Consider the following 21,474-nt stretch of genomic DNA (forward strand, 5'->3'; position numbering starts at 1 on the left):
CTTTTTTCACTACAAACAACTACAAACGATTCCCTGTCAGATGGAAAAAATAGATTTCAAAAATATTAAAAATCACTTACAACTTATAAACTATTCAACTACAAACGAAACTTTTTTCACTACAATCAACTACAAACGATTCTCTATCATATGCAAAAAACCGATTTGAAATATCTCAATGTCGGGTGCTGGTCAATTTTTCAATTTTGTTTATTTATTAATTGATTCAACTACAAACGAAAATATTTTTACTACAATCAACTACAAACGATATACTACCGTTTTATGAAAAAAAAAGTTAATTTTTTGAAAGTCGGGTGCCAGGTTCACATAGCCTCCCCGAACGCCTGTTAGTCCTGGAAATGGTGGGTAGCTGCTGTGATTCTGAACAACATTTTCCTGTGCGAACATTTTTATTTTTTACTTTGAATTTATTGTTGCACGTTGTGGAAAACCTAAAAAGATATTTAAGAATGATTAGCATAACAAATTAATCGAGGGAAGTTCTGAGAATTGTTTCTATGAAGTGTGAGAACATGTTAATTATAGATTACACCAAAGATTACCTTTTCACCTAAGTTTTTATTAATATTATATATACATATATGAATTGGACGCATTTTCGTTAAGGTAGATTTAATGATTTAATATTCTCTTTCTTACTGAAACTCACACACATCTTGCGCATGCGCATTTTGTATCACACGAATCATAACGGTCTTTCAACATATTTTTTACATTTCTTATTTATAAATTTTTTAATAAAAATCACTAGAGTCTATTAATAATAAAAATAGAATAAATTTAACGAAACACAAGTTCTATTAATAATTAACTTACCATTGATAACACCAGATTTAGCATCTGCGGAAATATAGTGGTTTTTAAATTGAAATCCACATTTTATGTGCGTGGCTTCCCAAAATTTATTTGTTATCAAGTCTTGCCAATTGCCAGGTTGTAAAACTTTGCGCAAGCGATAATACGTCTTTCCTCTATTATTTATTCTACGTTTATAGATTTTTTCCGTCAAGAGGATTATAAATTCCTCTCTTAGTATGGAAATGACATAAAGATTCTCCATAGGGCCTTTATCTGATGAAATATTTATAGAACTTTCATTCCAATTTGTGTTACTTGTTACACTTTCATTTACAGGAGCATCCCCCTCATTGCACACTTTATTAAAAATAATATCCTTAACATTGTAACGATTGCACATGGTAAATACATATAAATTGTTTGTTGTCACTTTATGTTCTAGATCTTGCGCTATAACACTCCACACATTATGTGTTTTTGAAACAATATTAGTATCGTTTTTGACAATATCCTTATACTTTAATATTGTATTCTTTATTTTTTCGGGATTAACTTTTCCCGGTCTACCACGTATTGAAGCCATGATACAAACGATGTATTTCACTGCTAACTCTTAATAAATATTGATGAAGACTAAAGATCGAAATACGTCGATCTGTAACAGTTAAACAACGTGACGAAAAGTAACAGTTGAACAACGCGACCATTCCGACGAACTTCGGTTACAGATTAGCGCGAATATTCTTTCCTTTAATATTGTTTAGGCCTGCAATAGATTTTTCTCTGTACATACATATTGTATATTCATCTTATTCTCTATTTATCAATAACACCTTCGCCTGTCGTTTGATTTATTCATTTTTATTAATTTTAATATTTTCGGCCTCTAGCTTAACGTTAAACTCGCATCGTCCCGATTTCCTTGATAATGGTACTAGGTACAAAATTTCTTTTAGTGGTACAAATTAGTACAAATTCAGTACTAAACGTATCTGCTTTGATTTATTCATTGTTATTAATTTTAATATTTTCGGCCTCTACCTTAACGTTAAACTCGCATCGTCCCGATTTCCTTGATAATGGTACTAGGTACAAAATTTATTTTGGTGATACAAATTAGTACAAATTCAATACTAAATGTATCTGCTTTGATTTATTCATTTTTATTAATTTTGACGTTTGGTCCTGCTAGCTCAATATTAAGCTAGCAGCGCCACGATTTTTTTGAAAATGGTACGAGGTACAAAATTATTGTTTGTGGTACAAATTAGTACAAAATAAGTACTAAATATTCCACTAATTGCGATTTGATTCTGCTGGTTTGGTCCTGCCAGCTTAAGGGGGCCACCTCATGTAAATGGCCTGTTTTTCAAGAATTTTTTGTGGAAAATGTAATGCGCTGATTGATTTAAAATTTGGAGTGTCATTTATTCACGTTATGATCTAAACAGAAATATTTTTTATAAATGTTGATTGTTAATAAGGATGGTGCAATGACGGCTTGAAAATGGCATCTTGGAAAATCGCCGTGCAGTGTACAGTGCACAAAAATGATCTGAAGCAAAAAAATCAAAATGGAATAGCTACTTTATGCAAAAATGCTCAGCATGACATTTTTCTTTTTTTAAAATTTTCAAAATTGCGAAAATGGCAAGGTTTTGAAGAAAACACTGGAATTTCGGCTATGAAAAATTCTTAATAACAGTATTTTAAATAAAAAAAAAAAATCGGAGAATGTCATGCTGAGGCCAATTGTTTATAGAATATATATGCCAAGTTTCATAAAGATCGAGTAATTAGTTTTTGAGCTACGTTGCACAGCGCGAAAAATTTTGCGTTTCGAGAAAAACGCGTTTGAAAGTTGAGTATGTAACAGATACATCGCCCAATACAACCGTTCACTTGATTTTGAAAATAACATAGAAGGATATCTCGGATCACTTTCTAACTTTTTTTATCGCATTCCCGAGAAAATTTCCTATCGATTTCAGCAAAAAAAAAAAAAAAAAAAAAAATTCATTTTACATGAGGTGGCCTCCTTAAGAGGTGTATTTATCAGGATTTTTTGATGCCAGAATTTTATCTTCTTGTAATGCTTTTCTTGCTAATTCAGCATCTTGCAAGTGAACATCATGTCTTTGTACAAGAATCGTTTTTTCTTCGTCATCAGTTGTTGTCTTAATTTTCATGTTTAAGAAATCGCATTTCGCACAGGTATCTTTACGTGGCAAATGGAAGTGTAACTTGAAATCTCGTTTAAAGACTTTCCTGTACGTCCATTCATTAACTGAGCTCAAGTTATTTTCCTTGCATTTTTCTAAGTATAAATTATACATTTTTCTTATGTTTAATTCAGGATTTAAAAACATCCGTTCTAGATTTTGGGATCGAGTATAGTGACTTTCAAATGCGGGAAAGCTTTTTATGTGTTCTATGTATCACTGTATTCGTCACTAGCTCACTAGTTCTTCTGCAAGAGCCATCCATTTTTCCACGCATGTCTCTCGGAATATTTTCATGCGCTTTTAGGATACGATCAATTCGTCCAGTAGATATTTGGAAAGTATCAATGAAAAACTTCTTACATACTAAAATGTTTCCACCAGAAGTGACCAGGTAAAATTTATAAGCATATGCCCTCATAGTGCTCGAATTATTTCTAGGCCTTCTTCTATTGACAGTTTCATGTTGAACATTACAATAGAGAAATACATTTTGCTTATTAAAATCACCTATATTTCAGAACTTGTGTTTCATTAATACGTTCTATACATTTCTTCGAGCAATTACAATTTTTGGATTCAAATTTTTTTGCTGGAATGAATTTTCCTCTTTTTGTATAGTACTTTTATCCAGTATTTCGCTTAATTTTGTTTATTTGTTGCATATATTTTCCTTTATTTTGTTCTGTAGAATCTAAGTTCTCAGTAACAATATCCTCATCTGATGAAGATTCTACCTCTATTATTCTTCTTCTCTTTTTACGCTTCGTTAATTTGTTGTTCATAGCGGAATTATCTTCATCCTCTGAATCTAAGATTATTCTTCTGTTTACATATATTCATGGGCTTTATTTCTGTGTGAATTTATTTAAAATTAAATAAAATAAATATTTTCAATTGTCATAAAATAATATTGTTGACCATTTGTTCTTACCTATATCACTATCTGATGTTAATATGAAGTTATCCATTTTAGGAAAAAAATAGAATAAGTAACCTAAACTAGTAACTCTTGACACGTAGTATGACACGTAATATAAAACAAATGTAAAATAGGCTACTGATCGGCAACCATCTGCTACGCCACCTACCTCTGTCAATTAGACTTACACCACTTTCATAATCGATGATTATACAATTTCATTTACCGATCAATTTTAAATTGTACAAAACATGGGAATTTTTTAAGAAATTAAACACGGACTAGTTATACACAAAAATTTACATTAAATTAAGCAGGAATTACGTGATATTTCATTTTTTTCAAAAATGGACTTACATCACATTTAAAATAAACGGTCCATATATAGTTACATATTCAGCCGAAAGTGGTGTTACCTCTTCAGGTTGAAAACAACGCAGGGAAAATCTCTTGTAGCAGACAAAAAAAAAAGCTTCAAATATCGACAATAAGTTGGTCACAATTAATGCTGCAAGTTATGACATTGTTTACAAATGTGTAACGTCCCAGAAATAGGTACGTCACTGCACCGACGTATAGGGAGAGCGGTTCCCTCAGAAGGCGACTCGTATTGAGTATTAGGGATTATAGGTTCGTGTGGTGTGCGGTTGAGGAGTAAAATCCAAACATTAATGTGCTAAACTAAAGATTTATTCAAGTAAGTGAATATCTGATAACTGAATATGCTTGTTCTCAATATAATATAAAATAATAATGCTAGTATAACAATATGTGCGGGCTAGAATATGAAATACAATAAGAAATTATAATAAGTACGCCCTAGATGAGAAAATACAGTGGAAAATATATGATTAGTATATAAATTAGTATCGCGGCTTAAGGGGGTAGACTAGGGTAATGCAGCGAGGTGACATTACCGGCAAAAATGGGCCTAAAAAGGGGTTTACGGGAATACACTTTTCGTTAAAATTGTGTTGATATCTAATAATATGAGTGTCCAAAGTAGAGGAAAAATCGACAAAATACATCCGCAGATTCCAAGTATTTTTTAGGTCACTAAAACAGTTCTGTGACTCAAACCGTGACCAGACCGCGCTGCATTGAACCTTCCTCTTTCGAATGAACCCTTATTTAGATCAAAATCTTCTCATATAAGGACGAAAAGTGTATTCCCGTAAAAGCATTCCCAAAGACGAGTTCCGCCATTATCTGGATACTACAGAGCAAGTTACGTGACAAATTTAGTTCAGCTAGTAGTTATAAGGTGGCGTCTAAGTAGAAAGGCTGCCGATCTGGAATCGTAGCCAGAATCAAGCGTCAGCTTGATTACGTCACTTGAACTGTGCTGCGAAGGCAAGCGAAAAAGGCAACATCGCCCGAACGCTGAGTGAGACGCACTACAGTCATGCTGTCCTTCTCTCATTCTGCATGTTGAGATTGTCCCTTTTCTCTAAGATTTGACTGCCGTCCGCCTGGATTTGTCACAGCGCCCCATAACAAACCTCGCCTCATTCAAACTATATCGTGTTTGGTATCATTTTAATCAGAAAAATTTCACCAATGCGCTCGTAAAAATTTCATTTAAAAAAAGTCAAAAATAAAAAAGTTTTATAATTGAATTAATATTAGTCACATCGATATGTTTCGGCTCTTTCCTTTGATCATTGGACCTCTCGCTCTCTCCTCCACTGTCTGTCCCTTTCTACGTTCACGCTTGGCTGGCCATCGCATATAATCCGAGATTCGACACCTCGGCTGAATACATATATGAATTGTTGCACATATTCAACTTTTACTGTATAGACGCGAGGTCCCTCCATTTATTAGTTCTAATAGTACCATAGTACTTTTTTATGCAGAATATTTCAAGGAGTTGACACAAGTAAAAAAAAAAATGCAATCCATTTAAATAAAAAGTGGATTTGCATTTTTTGAGTGCATCGTTGCATTCACGAAGAAAATGAAATCACAGAAAAATATACATTATCATACCATGACGTATCCTGTATACTTTTATTAATTAAAAAACATTTATTTAAAAAAGTTAATAACTTCTTCTAAAAATAATTCTCAGATTGCCCGTTCCTTCGGAGCAGGCGTATACAGGGTGTCCCAGAACTGGGGTAGGAGCCAAAGAGGAATGATTGCTGAGATCATTCTAAACAACTTTTTCCTTTGTCAAAATGTTGTTTAAGGCTTCGTTTTCGAGTTATTAACGAAAAACACTGGCCAATCAGAGCGCGCCCTTAGCGCGGGCCGAACCACGAGAGTGTTGGGTATGCTCTGCGTTCAAACCGTGGTCGTGATCAAGTGCATCGGCACTACATCGGTGTAATAGGATTCGTTGTTCATGAGCAATCAATAATTCGATATTATTATTCCTTTCTTTTTTAATTCATTATTCGATACAACTTTTGCCCAACGAATCCTATTATATCGACGTAGTGCCGATGTACTTGTTCACGACCGCGCGGAGCATACCCAACACTCTCGTGATTCGGCCCGCACTAACGGCGCGCTCTGATTGGCCAGTGTTTTTCGTTAATAACTCGAAAACGAAGCCTTTACCAACATTTTGGCAAAGGAAAAGGTTGTTCAGAATGACCTTACCAATCATCCCTCTTCGGCTCCTACCCCAGTTCTGGGACACCCTGTATTTTTCAGCAGCGAGGAGTGCTACGGTGTGCTATGTAAAATCCACGCGTTTGGTCAGTCAGAATTTATCGGAGCGTGACAATTCTATCATTTGGGTTGAAAGAAAGATAGCATGATCACCGTACATCTCACTCTAAACGCGCGCCAATGTTTCGCTTTCGTTCTTCAGGCGTATCGTGGCGATGCCTCTGGCGAGATGAGCGTTTGAATGTGTTTGTAAAAATACTTGAGGCGCTGTTGCCTTCCTAGATCGTGTTGCGCGCACGCTAGCTGAGAATTAAACCTTTCAAGTTCGTAACAAAACACGCAAGTGGCTCCACCAGGCCCAACGAAAAAACTACTGTAATACCGACGTCCCGAATCGGTGACGTCACGTACTGTGTCTACCCCTTTAATCTATGGATACAGCCAACACTCTGTATAATCACCAACTACGCTAAGTATTGGAAACTACACTTCAATGGCTTGTACAGTACCCTCAGACACGAGTGGACTCTGGCCTACAGGTTGCAATCGGTTTCTGGTCTAGCCAGAGCTATGCTAGTCAAGGAGCTCCGCTCCTCGCTAGCTCTTTACACTTGAGTATTTGACTCACAAGGGGAGGCCACAACCTCCGTCCCCCCGATTTTGATCGCCTTCAACATATAGGTTGGGGGTCACCCAAAAGTCACTTGTGTGAAAGGGTTGAGGTCACTACGCCTTAGTTTTTTTTTAAATCGAGGTCAAAGGTCATAACGCTGGATCAGTTTTAGACCTAGAGGGATCGGTAGATTGTTCAAAAGCAAGCAAATTTTATTAATGTATACCCAGTCCGCAAATTAATAGTTTTCAAGTAATCGATGAATTAGTGATTTCAACGCGCGACTTACATATATGTATACCTAAAGGTATAACATTTGTTTCAACCGATGCGGTGGCGTAGTGGTTGAGGCTGTTTCATGCGGAACCTAATGTTGCGTGTTCGAGTCTCTCTTTACGTACTATTTTTTTTTATTCAAACGAATAAACTAAAATACTTTTAACAATAAAACTTCAAGAAAAATAAAATAATATTTGTATTTTTGATACTTACCACGTTTAGCACAACCACTCTTCAATTAATGTTCGATCTCTTCCCTTCTCTCTCTCTCTCGCTTTATTTCACTCACTTTCACTCACTGATTGTTGTAATTCGCCTTCACAATGCATCGGGTGATAATTGTCATAAAAACACTGAAAACAGATGAACTTCCTGCACCAAGCACATTGGATAAACGCCACCTTGGCGCATAAGCACTTCTCCCGCATAATAATATTAGGAAAACAAATTTGATTGACGTTCATGAATACACGTCTCGACGTAATCAGTTTTGATGCATACCATGCGTAGGATAGCATCGCCTGGAATATTGGTGCCGACAACTGATTATGTATTAAACTGTGAATTTTTATGGAATCAGTTCGGTTGTGAAGTTCTCGCTGTGTTTCGAGGAGTGTACTGCAATTTTGAAGTTTTGAAATAAAGTTCTTTACTTGACGGAAAAAATAAACGTCACACGGTTGGCACAAGGGTGTGCATTTCGGCGGTATAATTTTTACCGTGCAAGTCGGTTGGTTCTGGTCGTCTGTGAACATGGAGTCATAAATGGTCATGTCAGTCTGTCCGCCCCACGAATCAAATATTAAGCAGAATTTATTATTTTCTACATAAGGTTTCAAAACATGTTGAAGATACAATTTGTAAATGCCAGTTGTTAATTTCCCGGATTTCGAACACGTAACATACAAGTTTTTATACATATTTGTTAGCTGATTTACTTCTTCCGCCACTCTAGGACCGAATTTATTGGTGACTTCCTGTAAACATAAAAATACTTTCGGCAACAATTTGCCAGAAGCCGTTATTGAATATTGGGCCGTGTATGAATGTGTCACTTTATTAACACTACCGACCGCAACAAGCGTCTTTTTTTCTCCCTTGTAGGACAAGGTACGTCGAATGTTCATTCGATATTCACAACTTGTTTGATCCGTGTTGATCACATAATTAGGGTTAAATGCGCTGATAAGCGATGCCGTTTGTTTCTGGAAGAGATCAGCTGCTTCCAGCGTACCTTCCAATGTCGTTATATCTTTGAACGAGACGTATTTGGTGACGTGACGTTGCCGAATCCCATGTTTATGCTTAAAATTTTTCACCCACGACAACGATGCATTGAATTTAAAGTTAGTATCAGTTGTATACTGAAGTGCTGCACTTGCAGCCCACTGTTGTAGTACTCTCGTTGTCACGTGCTCATTACGTCGTCTAGCTTCAACGAATCGGTCGAATGTCCATTTATCTATGGTAGCGTACTTATCCCAATTTGTTCCTCCTTTTTCGATATCTTTCTCCCACTGTACCAAGTCTTTTTTGCGTTTCAGGGCACACGTGGCTCCTTTTTTTTGAAGTGTTCGAACATTCCATTTTGGATGTTCTGTCGCCAAAGTTACTGTAGGCGTTTAGTGGAGGGGAGAGAGTTTCGTCTCCCCGGACGCCTTGAGTTCGGGCCGGGGAGCACTAGGTGGCGACGAGATCGCGGGTGTTCTCTCGCAAGTGCTCTCCCGGCATGCCGTTCGGATATATAGAAGTTCCGAATAGCGGTACGATAGGTGTCTGGGGCAGGGATCGTCTGTTGTCAGCCCCACTGACGAGTCTGACAGACGATCCCGAGACGAAACGCCTTTCTCTCTCCTACATTACCGCCTTTATTTTGATATCAAGAGGTGTACCTGCGCAAGCTAATTTTTTTTTCCGGCTCATAATTGTCGTCAGAGAGCATTTCCATCTCCGAAACAGATACATCTATATCGGCGTCTTTTTCTTCTTCTTCTGCTTCATCTTCATGTTCTTCTCCGTGCAACAAATGTGGTACATCAGCAAACATCATTTCATGTTGCATTTCCCAAAACCGTTGCAAGATGCACTCGCCCATCAATTTCGAACGTATGGAAATACAATTGCTTGCTTCCGAATTTATAACACCCCCTTCTTTCAATGCGTTGACAAAAAAATGTACAGCATCGGTCACTTCTCTTTTTGTATCTTCTGTGAAAAACTCATTAAAATCTGCACACGCACCTGTTGAGGGGTGTTTCTCATCCGTGCTCACCGTGTCAATATTCATACTTTTAACACAAATATTACTCACTGAAGCTCACTATGGTAGCTGATAGCAAAACGTGTAGTATTCTACTAATGCCAAAGTATGCATATGTGAACAGAAGAATGCAGGAAGTTCATCTGTTTTCATTGTCAGTGTTTCTATGACAATTATTACCCGATGCATTGTGAAGGCGAATTACAACAATCAGTGAGTGAGAGTGAGTGAAATAAAGCGAGAGAGAGAGAGAGATAAGGGAAGAGATCGAACATTAATTGAAGAGTGGTTGTGCTAAACGTGGTAAGTATCAAAAATACAAATATTATTTTATTTTTCTTGAAGTTTTATTGTTAAAAGTATTTTAATTTATTCGTTTGAATAAAAAAAAATAGTACGTAAAGGGAGACTCGAACGGGCAACATTAGGTTCCGCATGAAACCGCCTCAACCACTACGCCACCGCATCGGTTGAAACAAATGTCATACCTTTAGGTATATAAGTCGCGCGTTGAAATCACTAATTCATCGATTACTTGAAAACTATTAATTTGCAGACTGGGTATACATTAATAAATTTGCTTGCTTTTGAACAATCTACCGATCCCTCTAGGTCTAAAACTGATCCAGCGTTATGACCTTTAACCTCGATTAAAAAAAAAACTAAGACGTAGTGACCTCAACCCTTTCACACAAGTGACTTTTGGGTGACCCCCAACCTATACGTTGACGGCGATCAAAATCGGTGGTACGGAGGTTGTGGCCTCCCCTTGTCAGTACTAGCACGTGTTCAACACGTTGCGCACCACGAGTAGGGTGTCCACAGATCCGAAGTCTCGCACGTCACCACTAAAAGAGAGGGATAAAGCTTACTCTTGCGCTCTATCGTTGCCTAAGCAAGTCAGCGCAGAACTTTCCTCTACTATCAGAGTGTTGTCTGCATTCGACCGAAGTCGGAGACGATCTGCTCTTACACTACGTGGAACGCCTCTATTTGTAGTCAGATTTTGCTGACTTAGCGTGTTTTTTCTGTATAGAATTCCTTTCGACTTCTGGAATTCCCCAGCACGTGTCTGCCGAGCACCCCTACTCCCTCATCTACGCGGTCTCCCTACTCTAGAATATCACTCCACCGCGAGATCATCGGGGTTGCGCTGGCGCATATGTATTTGCATGTCGATCATTTATCGATAATTTGAGTTACCGACCGACTTACCGACAATTCGTTTACCGACCCATTGACTAGACTGAATTATCCATTAATGAAAACTATTTTATTATTACAAATATATAATACAAATTAAACTAAACATTTTAACTGAGATTATAATAATTAAAATTAAATTAAACATTTTATACAAACTTAAACTAAAAAATTGATTATAATAATAAAAAGTAAAGCAAAAAGATGCTGGGTCATCTTAGCGGGACGTTACAAATGAGAGGAAAACCGTTCACCCGACTCCCTTTCCCGTTCAGGGGCACACGCGGTTGACGAAACTTCGTAGTCAGTTTACCTGAGAGTGCAGTCAAGAATGAGCGATTGTCATTCCACACTTCTCACTCACTTCTGCACAAAAAATCGTCTCCGTCCTGCTCGTATCCTGATTTTCATGACATTTTACATACATACATTGCATTCATCACACACACTGTATACATTACAAAATTCTGTATACATTCCACTCATTACACACACTGTATATAGAAGAAAATACTGTATACATTACATACATTCCATACATTGCACACATTACAATAAAATTACATTACTTACTTCCTGCTTATATGAAGAGCTCGTGTTATAAGTGGATCCGAAGACGCAGGCTCCTCGGATCCATTTATAACACGATTTACTCTTCCTATATAATTCTTGACAACATATATGATACATTGATGTATCACATGTGTTGTCAAAGATTTGCCATGTACGGAGCATGTCAATTTAAAATTCACATGTTCCGAAATGCATAATTTTAGAGTCGCAATGAGGTTCGGAGTGTGCGCTGTGTGTGGCATATTAGCGAGGCAAATAGATACATACTACCTGCGTTATTAATGATCTACACGCAGCATGCATGGATGAACCTTCAGAAACATTGCTTTCAAATACTAATGCCAAACAAAATTTGCAGGTGGTGTTCTTCTTCAGAACACCCCGTGAAACATACTGAACCACTGTTAATACAGTGGATTCAGCAGCTGGCGAAACATTGTAATTTAGAAAAATGGAAGAATTGTCGATCATCGATGTAGCTGGAGCAGGTGACAAATATTTTTTCAGACTAATTAAAAAGTTTGCGGATTTTTCAGATTCGCAGTTAGTATCCGCACTTACCAACTGCGAATAGGAATTTAAAAGCAATGTCCTATAATACCCGTGAAAGGCAGTACAGGTTGGATTAGTATTTCGCGTACCATGCTGTCTAATCTGACCGAAAAAATTTGAAATTGCGACTAATAAAGTGAGAAAATCCAAGATTGCCTAGAAGTGTTGTCAAAAATTTAAAATTTTGTAGCGTTCTAATCCAATTGTGTACTACCAGTGGACGTTCTTTATCCGCAAACTTTCTTTTGATAAATTTCATGCTTCGAAAAACATTAATGCCTACATCCCAGATATTGGGTTTTTCGCAGTTCATATCTACTACCGGAAGAGGACGACTGCTGTTGACACTGTCGAAAATATCATTCATAAAATGAATGAATCGATCAGTGTCAATACCTTCTAAAGGCATTTAATGCGTACCGCACACACTCTTAACTTGCGACTCATGAGTGTCATTACGGACCCAACCGATTGACTAAAAACCTGCGCGCAATACTTAACCTTCATTTTCCTAATTTTATCAACTACTACATGCTTTGCAGTAAGCTTCTTCAGAACTCGGTCCTGAGAAGAAGCATTACTGCTATCAATAAAATATAAATCTTCCACGTGTGACTATTTAGCCACACGTGGAAGATTAACCGCTGAACTGAATTGCAAATCTTTAGTCAAAAGGTTGTTCCGCATGCATTTTAATAGGTGCTGAGGATCGAAGAGCGGCACGATTTCATTTTCATCAATTACAATTATATCATGCGGCAATGGATTCGACTGCTGAAAGGCATTTCTTTTCGAATAATCTATTACGCATTGTATTGCTTTACAGTTCGTGCTGCCTTGGTCACAAACTGAGGCTACAACTACAATGCCGGCCTAACATGCACGGCGAACTAATTCTTTAATCATCCTAACGATGCTCTCCGCGGAAGAAGTACCCCTACAAAAAGTATATGCGACAGGTTGCTTCCACGGTTGCACTCCGTCTATGCCTTTCAACATCCACACTATGGCATGATCCGCGATATCTAAAGAACGCGAAAAACCGGAGTCTACAAATCCTTCAACTATGCCCATTGAAGGATTTTAGACCAGTGACGGCGATAACTTAATTTCGTTGAAAAGCAGAATAGCGTATTTGCTTTTCTCGTTTGTAAAGGACTCGGACCGTTCTTCGAGTTCATGGAATACGTTGTCGTAAATTTCAGCTCTTAGTGGAATGTGCGACAATAATTTCCGAAGCGTTTCGATACTTGGCAAAAGAAATAATTTTGACAAATATCGAAACGCTTTTGGATTTTGCTTATAAATACTTAAAGCTAGTACCTTTTCCTCTTCCGTGAAGCGTCTTCCGTGGATGGGTTTTCCCTCGTTGCGCATTTGGGCGGAAATCATCGCGTGCAGGGATGTAGGCAAGTTTTCCAAAACTTGGCATACACCCACCTGCACGAGATGCTCTATCTTCTTGATGCGGTCCTTCGTTGCCATCTGCCGCCGCTTGCACTGCCGCGCTGCCTTCAATACCGCTGCCACGGCGCTGTAGACTTGTTGCTGCAGGGGCTTCTTCACGATGTTGTCCTTCAGCATCTTCAGTATATTATCTACAGAAGGAAACATACAATATAATTACTCTGTAAAGGATATATCAAGTTATATAAAGTAGTATATAGTGGTATATACTTTACATGTGTATTACTGCCATACCGTATACACAGTGTAATTTACACATGCAAACGCATAATATCGACTGAAGGTGGCGCACTGAGCGCGACCTTAAATGGAGGATGTATAACTCTGATGCCGGCAGTACACGCTCGCCGAGGCGGTTCGAACGCGAGATCTCCCGAGGCGAGAGTCCCGAGACCTGAGATCCGAGAGCATCGTGTAGACTCTCGCGAGGGCTACCCGTGTACACCTAGTGTCGGCTTCGCTTCCTTTGACTCGTCCTGAAAGCTCGCGTCTAGGCCGAGCGCTCCGAGCACGAGGCGAGAGGACACGAGGCGAGGCGAGACCATCAAGTACATGCTCGTGCTCGCCTGGTCTCGGGTCGCCTCGGCGAGCGTGTACTGCAGGTATGAGAGTACCTCCAGTTACGAGGAAGTGGATCCGATTTGGAGTACATCAATCCGGGGTATATTATTTCCTTGTACTCGCTAGGAAAAAATACGTTAAATAATGCAGGTAAGAAATACATAAAGTAAAAATTTCAGTTGTATATGTTAGCAGCATTGTATGAAAATCAAGTATTGTATAGTATGCCTGGCGTTTTTGAGCAAAGGGTTACGTTGTGCGTGCGACGGCGCAACGTAAAAAGGAAGAGATGAAAATAAAGATGATTAGTTAGTTAATAAGAGGAATGAATTTCAATTAGATAGTTGGAATACAATCCCCTATTTCTTTCTCCCCTATTCTGGCGCGATGGTCGGTACATATTCGCTGCCACCAGTCTTGAGCGGGTTAGCGTTCTCGACAAATTAAAAGACGAAAGACGAAAGTTAACGAGATGTTAGATTGGGAAGTTTAGATTATTAGCCTTTCGTTGGGTTCGATCAGCGCTCTGGGTCCCGTACGGGTCCCTCCTGGAATCTGTATACGTTGGTAAGCGTGGTTTTAAACTGAAAAGTGTTGGATGTGTTCGAAATGAATTATAAACTGTTTTAGAAAATGAAACTGGTTTAATTTTGAAAAGCAATGAATAATTTATTTTATTTATTTTATTTATTTAATAGAACTTCGAACCTACATTCGGTTCATAAGTTTTGCATACAATGATTAGCTTAAAACTACATAAACTTAAACTAATATACATCAAGTAAATAATTACATGCCTTGCGATAACAAATTCCTATATGCTGGACAAAATATTACATAACTAAAATGTAAGTTGTGATTGTCTGACAGAATAATGCCTTATCTGTAAAATAGCAAGTGTTTGAGTTACGGTTAAATCTGAATCTTACTTTCACGCAAAAAAGTTGATATAATTTTTATTGCAGATAAATTCGGCCCTTGTAGGAAAGGTTCGATTGTCAGAGTTGGTTTCCACCCATATCTAGCTAGATCTTGAAGCATTTTGTTCCGTGCGTTCGATAGTAGAGGGCATTCCCATAGGATATGGTTAAGGTCTTGACAGGAACCCCACATTCACAGTTGCTGTCTGTAACTATTCAAACTCTTAAATTATAGTGGTTTACCCTATACCTGGTAACCCATGAAGTGATGAATCTGGGTAGGTGATAATTGTGGAACCAAGGCTTCTGCTTGGGTTCAAAATAAGAATCAAAATATTTGGAGCCTTTTCTGTGGGCTTCCGAAAGCCATGCCTCCTCGCTTTTTCTCCACATTTCTTGCTTAAACACATTCACTATGTCTGGATATGGTAGCTTTTCATCAGGATCCGGAAAGCATTCAGTTGCTTCCTTTGATGTAGTATCAGCCATTTCGTTGCCTGTTATTCCCCGGTGTGAGGGAACCCACACAAAAGTTATGGACAAATGTGGATGTTGGTGGAATGCTTGTGCTAGTTTGGATTTAATATTTCTAATGTATTGGTTGGTATTCCTATCAAAAATCTTCCCATCGATGGCTTGCAGGGCTGACAATGAATCTGTGCAGATGACGTAACTGTGATTGGAATTAAGCACAACCTGTTCCACTGCCATGGAGCGAGCTGCGCACTCTGCTGTAAATATAGATGCTTGGCTGCTTAAAAGCAATGAATAACAAAATAAGAAAATACCAAAATTTGAGTTAGATCTGAATTAATTTGGTAAATACGTTAATTTTGAAAGAAAACACCAGTTCATGCAAAATTATAACAAGGGTAAAGATGCTTACTATTAGTTAACAAAATATATTATATCGGTATATTATATCACCCTGAGATCACACTTGAAACGAGTTCGAATATTGTACCGTCGCGTAACGTGACTGCTATTTCGTTTCCCTTTTTAATTCAAGATTAGATTTAACGAGAAATAGGCGGTTCTCGACCGCGAGGGTGCACCCCAGCCAGAGGTACTCTCGTAACCCCGAAGGGACTAAGGTGCCCCTTTTTGAAACAGACAAAGAAATTGGTAAACGGAATAGTAACACCAAAAATAAATACAATCAATCGATACCTCGTGTGATGGAACGATCTGACCTGAGATACTCTCGTAACCCCCGGTAGGGTTGGACCAGATCGCCCGTTTTGCCAGTTGAAAAACGTCGTGTTCGAAAAATGTAATGGAATCGACTTACCGATACGCTGTTCTATACAATACAAGATTTATAAATTTCGCTTGTTAATTCTCTGTATGTTCGCTCGATGATCTGGAACACCAAAGATCGGTAAGATTTCTGATCACGCACTTGTCGCGGCGAAACCAAATTGTCGGACGAGGACGTCGACGAGAGACAGACACAACGAATTACAAGAATCGAACAATTAATTATTTCGCGGAATGAGTTTAATACGGAATTACGCGAACAACGATTTAAAAACAGAAAGAAAGGACAGAATAATAGGTAGGAGGAAAGTTTAACGTGCGCGTCTGAGTCCTTGCTTAGAATCGGATTATTTCAACTCCCACGGCACTCTGCCTCGCTACGCGGAGGTCTTTACCGCAGAGGAAAACTATCACGTCTGTCGAGCTAGCCCCCCCCACCTTGCAAAAATAAAAAAACACATACATGGCAGTTATGAGCTATTTATGAGCTCTCATATTTCGCAAATTAAAAATTTTGAGCTTCTCAAACTAAACAGGAATTTAAACATTTCGGGGGGGGGGCTGACGGGCTGACTCGACGTCGACGTCGACTCAGCCCCCCCCCCCCCCATTCCTTAATAATAAATATATTGAATCGTTTTTTGCGGCAAAATTAGGAGCTATTTATGAGCTTTTAAAATAATATAATTTCGATTTTTGAGCTCATCGTTTTAACCCTTTGCGGTCCGAACGCTTTTCACCGTTTCGTTTCAGCAGGTCGAGCCACACTCGACATCGGACGTGCTGAAACGAAAGGTGATGTCGAGTCACACTCGACATCGGACCGCAAAGGGTTAACCCTAAAACAATCCCTGAAATAATTTAACTCGAGAGAGAAATACACCTAAAATGAAAAAATGATTACATAAGTATTTATATATAAAATATTAATTTTAAATACTATATATTCATGCATACTTATATCCATACTTACATAGACACAGACACACACACGCGCGCGCGTTCTTAATTATAATACATAGAATTAAATAGTATACAACAGTAATTGTACATTTCCGTTGAAATTTGATGATACAGCAATTTCTGTCTTTTTTAAATCATCATATTGAATCCAGGAACCATCCCTCCTTTGATAAATAGCAGTGAAGTGTCCTATTGATTTTAGATCAGAACTGCGTGTTCCAGAAGATCTCAAATTAACCACTCCTCTTAATCGATACAATTGAGACGTAAAAGTAAATTTTAAAGTAGTTGGTATGTCAGAAAGTTTTACAGTTTTATTAATATTTTCTGTATCATAAGTAATGTACATATAATGAAATATAATGTATCAAAATATATGAAAGAAATTATTTAACAAAAAATGATGTTAATCTTTCTAATACTCAAACAATTGTTAATGTTTCTTACTATTCTTATACAAACATTTGTTTCCAAGCGTGTATACATGTTTATTTAACCTTACATTATTGTATTACGTACTTATCTGTTCGAATTTTTCTTTATTCAGAGGATCATGTACTGCAATATATAAATAGTAATAAAATAAATGATAATTATATTCATTATACCTGCTTCAGGTGGTGCAGTTGTTTCAATACCAATACAATTTGTTCTGCAACATTTACTTGCGCAGCTCAAAAGAAAATGTTGTTCAATTATGTTGCTAAATTGTTCTTCTATAAGAAATCCATGTTGGATTTGCAATGTTGGAAAACATTTTTTTCGTGGCGGACAGCCTTCGTCACATGAAGATGTTTCAGTCAATTTTGGCACGACTATAATAAGCATTTTTTTAAATTCCTTTTATTGATGTATCTAGTACCATTTGAAAAAATAAATTTTCTTGCGCCATTAATAATTGGAATATGCTGTCAAAAGCGCAAGTACAGTTTGTAACAAGAGCGTGGACGCGATATTTCTGGGAAAAAGATTTCTTTTTATGAAAAACTTTATATAGATGAAAAGTATATCTAAAAAACTATCCATTTGCGGTTATAGCTTCGCAACGTCTTGGCATGCTTTCGACTAATTTTTCTGCATACGAGACAGGCAGCGACCTCCATATTTTTCTAATTCGGTTTATTAGCGCTCTAAGTGTTGCACTGCGTCTTCCTTGAAGCTTCTGCTTCATAATAGCCCAAACATTTTCGATCGGGTTTGCGTCAGAGGACTGAGATGGCCAAGGCAGTACCATGATGCCGTTTCTCGCCTTCCATTCGGTACACACGCGGCTCCGATGTTTCGGATCATTGTCTTCTTGAATAAGCCATTTATCACCAGGTTGATTAAACCACCGTTTTGTTGATGTCAATAGCCCCCTCTGGTATAATTTGATCATTCTTTGGGCGTTTAAATTGCCTGTAAAAACGCACAAAGTCCCGAATCCGCGTGCATTAAAATATCCCCACACATGCACCTTTAATGGATGTTTTACAGTCCTTTGAATTACTGGATTGTCACGAATTGACCAGGCATGTTTGATGGGAGACCAGGCCCAAAAAGAAGCTTCATCGCTAAAAACAATATCACTCCAATTGCGATCAATATTTGAATGAGCCCACGCCAACGCATTTTCGACATGCGTCTCTGTTTCTCAGCGATACAAACGGAACTAAAAGACTTGTAGCAAGAGCGTACTAGGGAGGACCATATATGTTTAGATTATAACGGTCGCCACTTTACTACGCATCAACATTCGGAGATATAGCGTCCACGCTCTTGTGTTACAGACTGTATTTGGCAATGTCAATTTTCTTCCTTTGATATTTACAGCTTTTAATGTTAAGCAATTACCATTGTTTAGAATAGGAAGTTTCGAAAGTTTTTCGTGTAATATAAATTCATTTTGTTGAAAATTTTTGCGTAAATATCGCGATTTTGATTTTGACATCTTACTTGTGACACGAGGTGACATACGTTGACAAGATTTACAAATACGTTTTTGTCCAAATCCTTCATCTTCTTCTTCAATAGCTTTTGAACAGGAATCCAATGCATGAACATTTTGTTTGCATATGTGACATTTGTGAGCATCAGAGGGAAGATCATTATTTTTGCAAGCGGGACATTCTTTAATTTGTAGATTGTCATTTGTGATTATTGTGTTAGATTGTATATCAGAATCTTCTATGCCATCATTGTCGGTGTTTTGCGATACATTAGTTGGGATTTGCAACTCATTGTCAGTAATTTTTCCTGTCATAACGCTGTTTGCTAAATTAAGACGCCCTTTGAGATATTCGACATGCTTTATAATAAATAAATCTGCTCTCTAATTGCGCTTTTATTATATTAAATTCAGTTTCAACAGCTGCACTAGATGCAGGTACTCTTCCATATCCGAATTTATCTCGATACACAGCTGACCAGAGGGGAAACCATTTCATATCTTTTAATAACTTTAATTCTAATTGAGGAAGATAATGAGCGTTTTCTCTATCACCGTTGTTATTCAGATTTTTGTGGATACGCTTACTAATATTATTAGCCCATTTTTGCCAACGATTTACTGTATTATCTGAATTATTATTTATATTTATATTTAACTCTTCATCATTAAGCTCTTCATCATTGGTTGCATAACTTTCTGCATCGTTTAATATTTCGCTTGTCAATAAACATTTTAATTTCTGTTTTTTAATTTCGCAGCATTCTGTTTCATTAACAGCAATAGTTAAAATAGCAAATAATATATTTTCCGCTTCTTCTATATCACGCGCTAATATTAATTGACTGATACTTGCTAAGTAAAATGTTTTTACGCGTAAACGTGCAATTTTTAAAAAGTTTGCGTATTTTTTTATATAATGGGCAACATCTATACGGATGTAACAAAGAGGGAATTCTTTATCTTCGCATATATTATCAGCATAATCGTCAACGTTATTGTAATTGGTAAATGCTTTCACAGCAGCATTAAGCAAGGCTGTTGATGCATCGCAAGTTACCTCCCGCGGAAAAGGAGCACCGCTTTGAATCCATTGCATTAGCCACATCCAAATTGCTATTGTTGTATGTGATTCACTTATCATTTGCGTAACAGGGTACTTAATTTTGTGTGAATTTATTACGCAAGTATATAGAAATATATGTTTGGATTGTGATTTATCATGATAAGTTATTTTTTTTACAATACTGCCGGTAGCATCAATGGCTATAGAAGCCGGTTCTGTAAATGTGTATTGCTTGTAACTATCAAATTGATATTGTTACGTTGCGCGTGCGACGGCGCAACGTAAAAGGATATTATATATAAAGAAAAAGAGAGAGTGCTGTTTAAATTAGATGGTCGAAAGGCAATTCCCTATTCTTTCTACCCTATTCTGAGCGCGATGGTTGGTATGTATCGCTGCCACCAGTCTCGAGCGGGTTAACGCTCTCGACAAATTTATTAAGATGTTAGAATTTAGAATTTAACTTTTTAATCCTTCGTTTGGGTTCGTTCAACGCTTTAGGTCCCGTACGGGTCCCTCCTTGAATCTGTATATGATGGTAGGCGTGTATGACTGAAAAGTATGAGGTGTGTTTGAAATAAAATTTTGAAACTGTTTAACTGGTGAAACTGGTTTAATTATGAATAAGAATCAAGAAATTAACAAAATTTGAAATGCCAAAAATTGAGATATAATTAATTTTGAAAACTCGTTATTGAAAATACCAGTTCATGCGTATTGGTTAACAAGGGTAAAGCTGCTTAATGTAATTTAACAAAATATATATATATATATATTGTGACCCTTTCGGGGGTTCACTCTATACTATTCTATAATTCTCTATTACAAACGTTGGGCGCCAGCCACTCGCGGTGGCAATCAAAATTTGGACAAAGGGACAGAATGGGGGTCGTTACAGGGGATGGGACTCGTGGCACTTACGTCCTTACAATCTCGCGGGGGAGTACGCAAGGAGGATTTTCGGGGGTTAGGGAAGATCTCAGGGTGAGGGAGGTTTCTGGAAGTTCGTATACGTTACGCGTAGGAGAATGTTGTGGACGGGAGTAACAGGGGCTGGATAAAAGGGTTCGCAGAATAGTATAACGACGGATAACCGGCGCGATACGCGGGCACACAAGTTCGCAGTCGAAGATCGCCGTTGCCGAACTCACAAACTTCTACAATAGTAATACGAAATGGACTTACTCCAGACTCCTCACACGCACTTCTCGCAAACTCTCTCTCTATATATCGCTTTTCCAA

The 21,474-nt window shown here is 37.7% G+C and overlaps 1 protein-coding gene across 8 annotated transcripts in view; it reads left to right on the forward strand.

Annotated features, from left to right (window-relative positions):
* The window catches only part of LOC114882122, a 340,169-nt gene that overhangs the window by 5,288 nt on the left and 313,407 nt on the right, over positions 1-21,474 (forward strand). The window contains exons 2-4 of one of the 8 annotated variants that reach the window (XR_006830498.1): positions 11,875-12,004; positions 12,895-13,014; positions 13,411-16,721. The exons of 5 other annotated variants lie outside the window; for them this stretch is intronic. The gene's annotated coding sequence lies outside the window, so the exon portion shown is untranslated. Of the gene's footprint in view, positions 1-11,874; positions 12,005-12,894; positions 16,722-21,474 lie in introns of those variants that run through there. 2 more of the 8 variants (XR_006830496.1, XR_006830497.1) reach the window with 2 other exon arrangements.

This window comes from Osmia bicornis, unplaced genomic scaffold, assembly GCF_907164935.1.
Source record: "Osmia bicornis bicornis unplaced genomic scaffold, iOsmBic2.1, whole genome shotgun sequence".
NCBI lineage: Eukaryota > Metazoa > Arthropoda > Insecta > Hymenoptera > Megachilidae > Osmia > Osmia bicornis.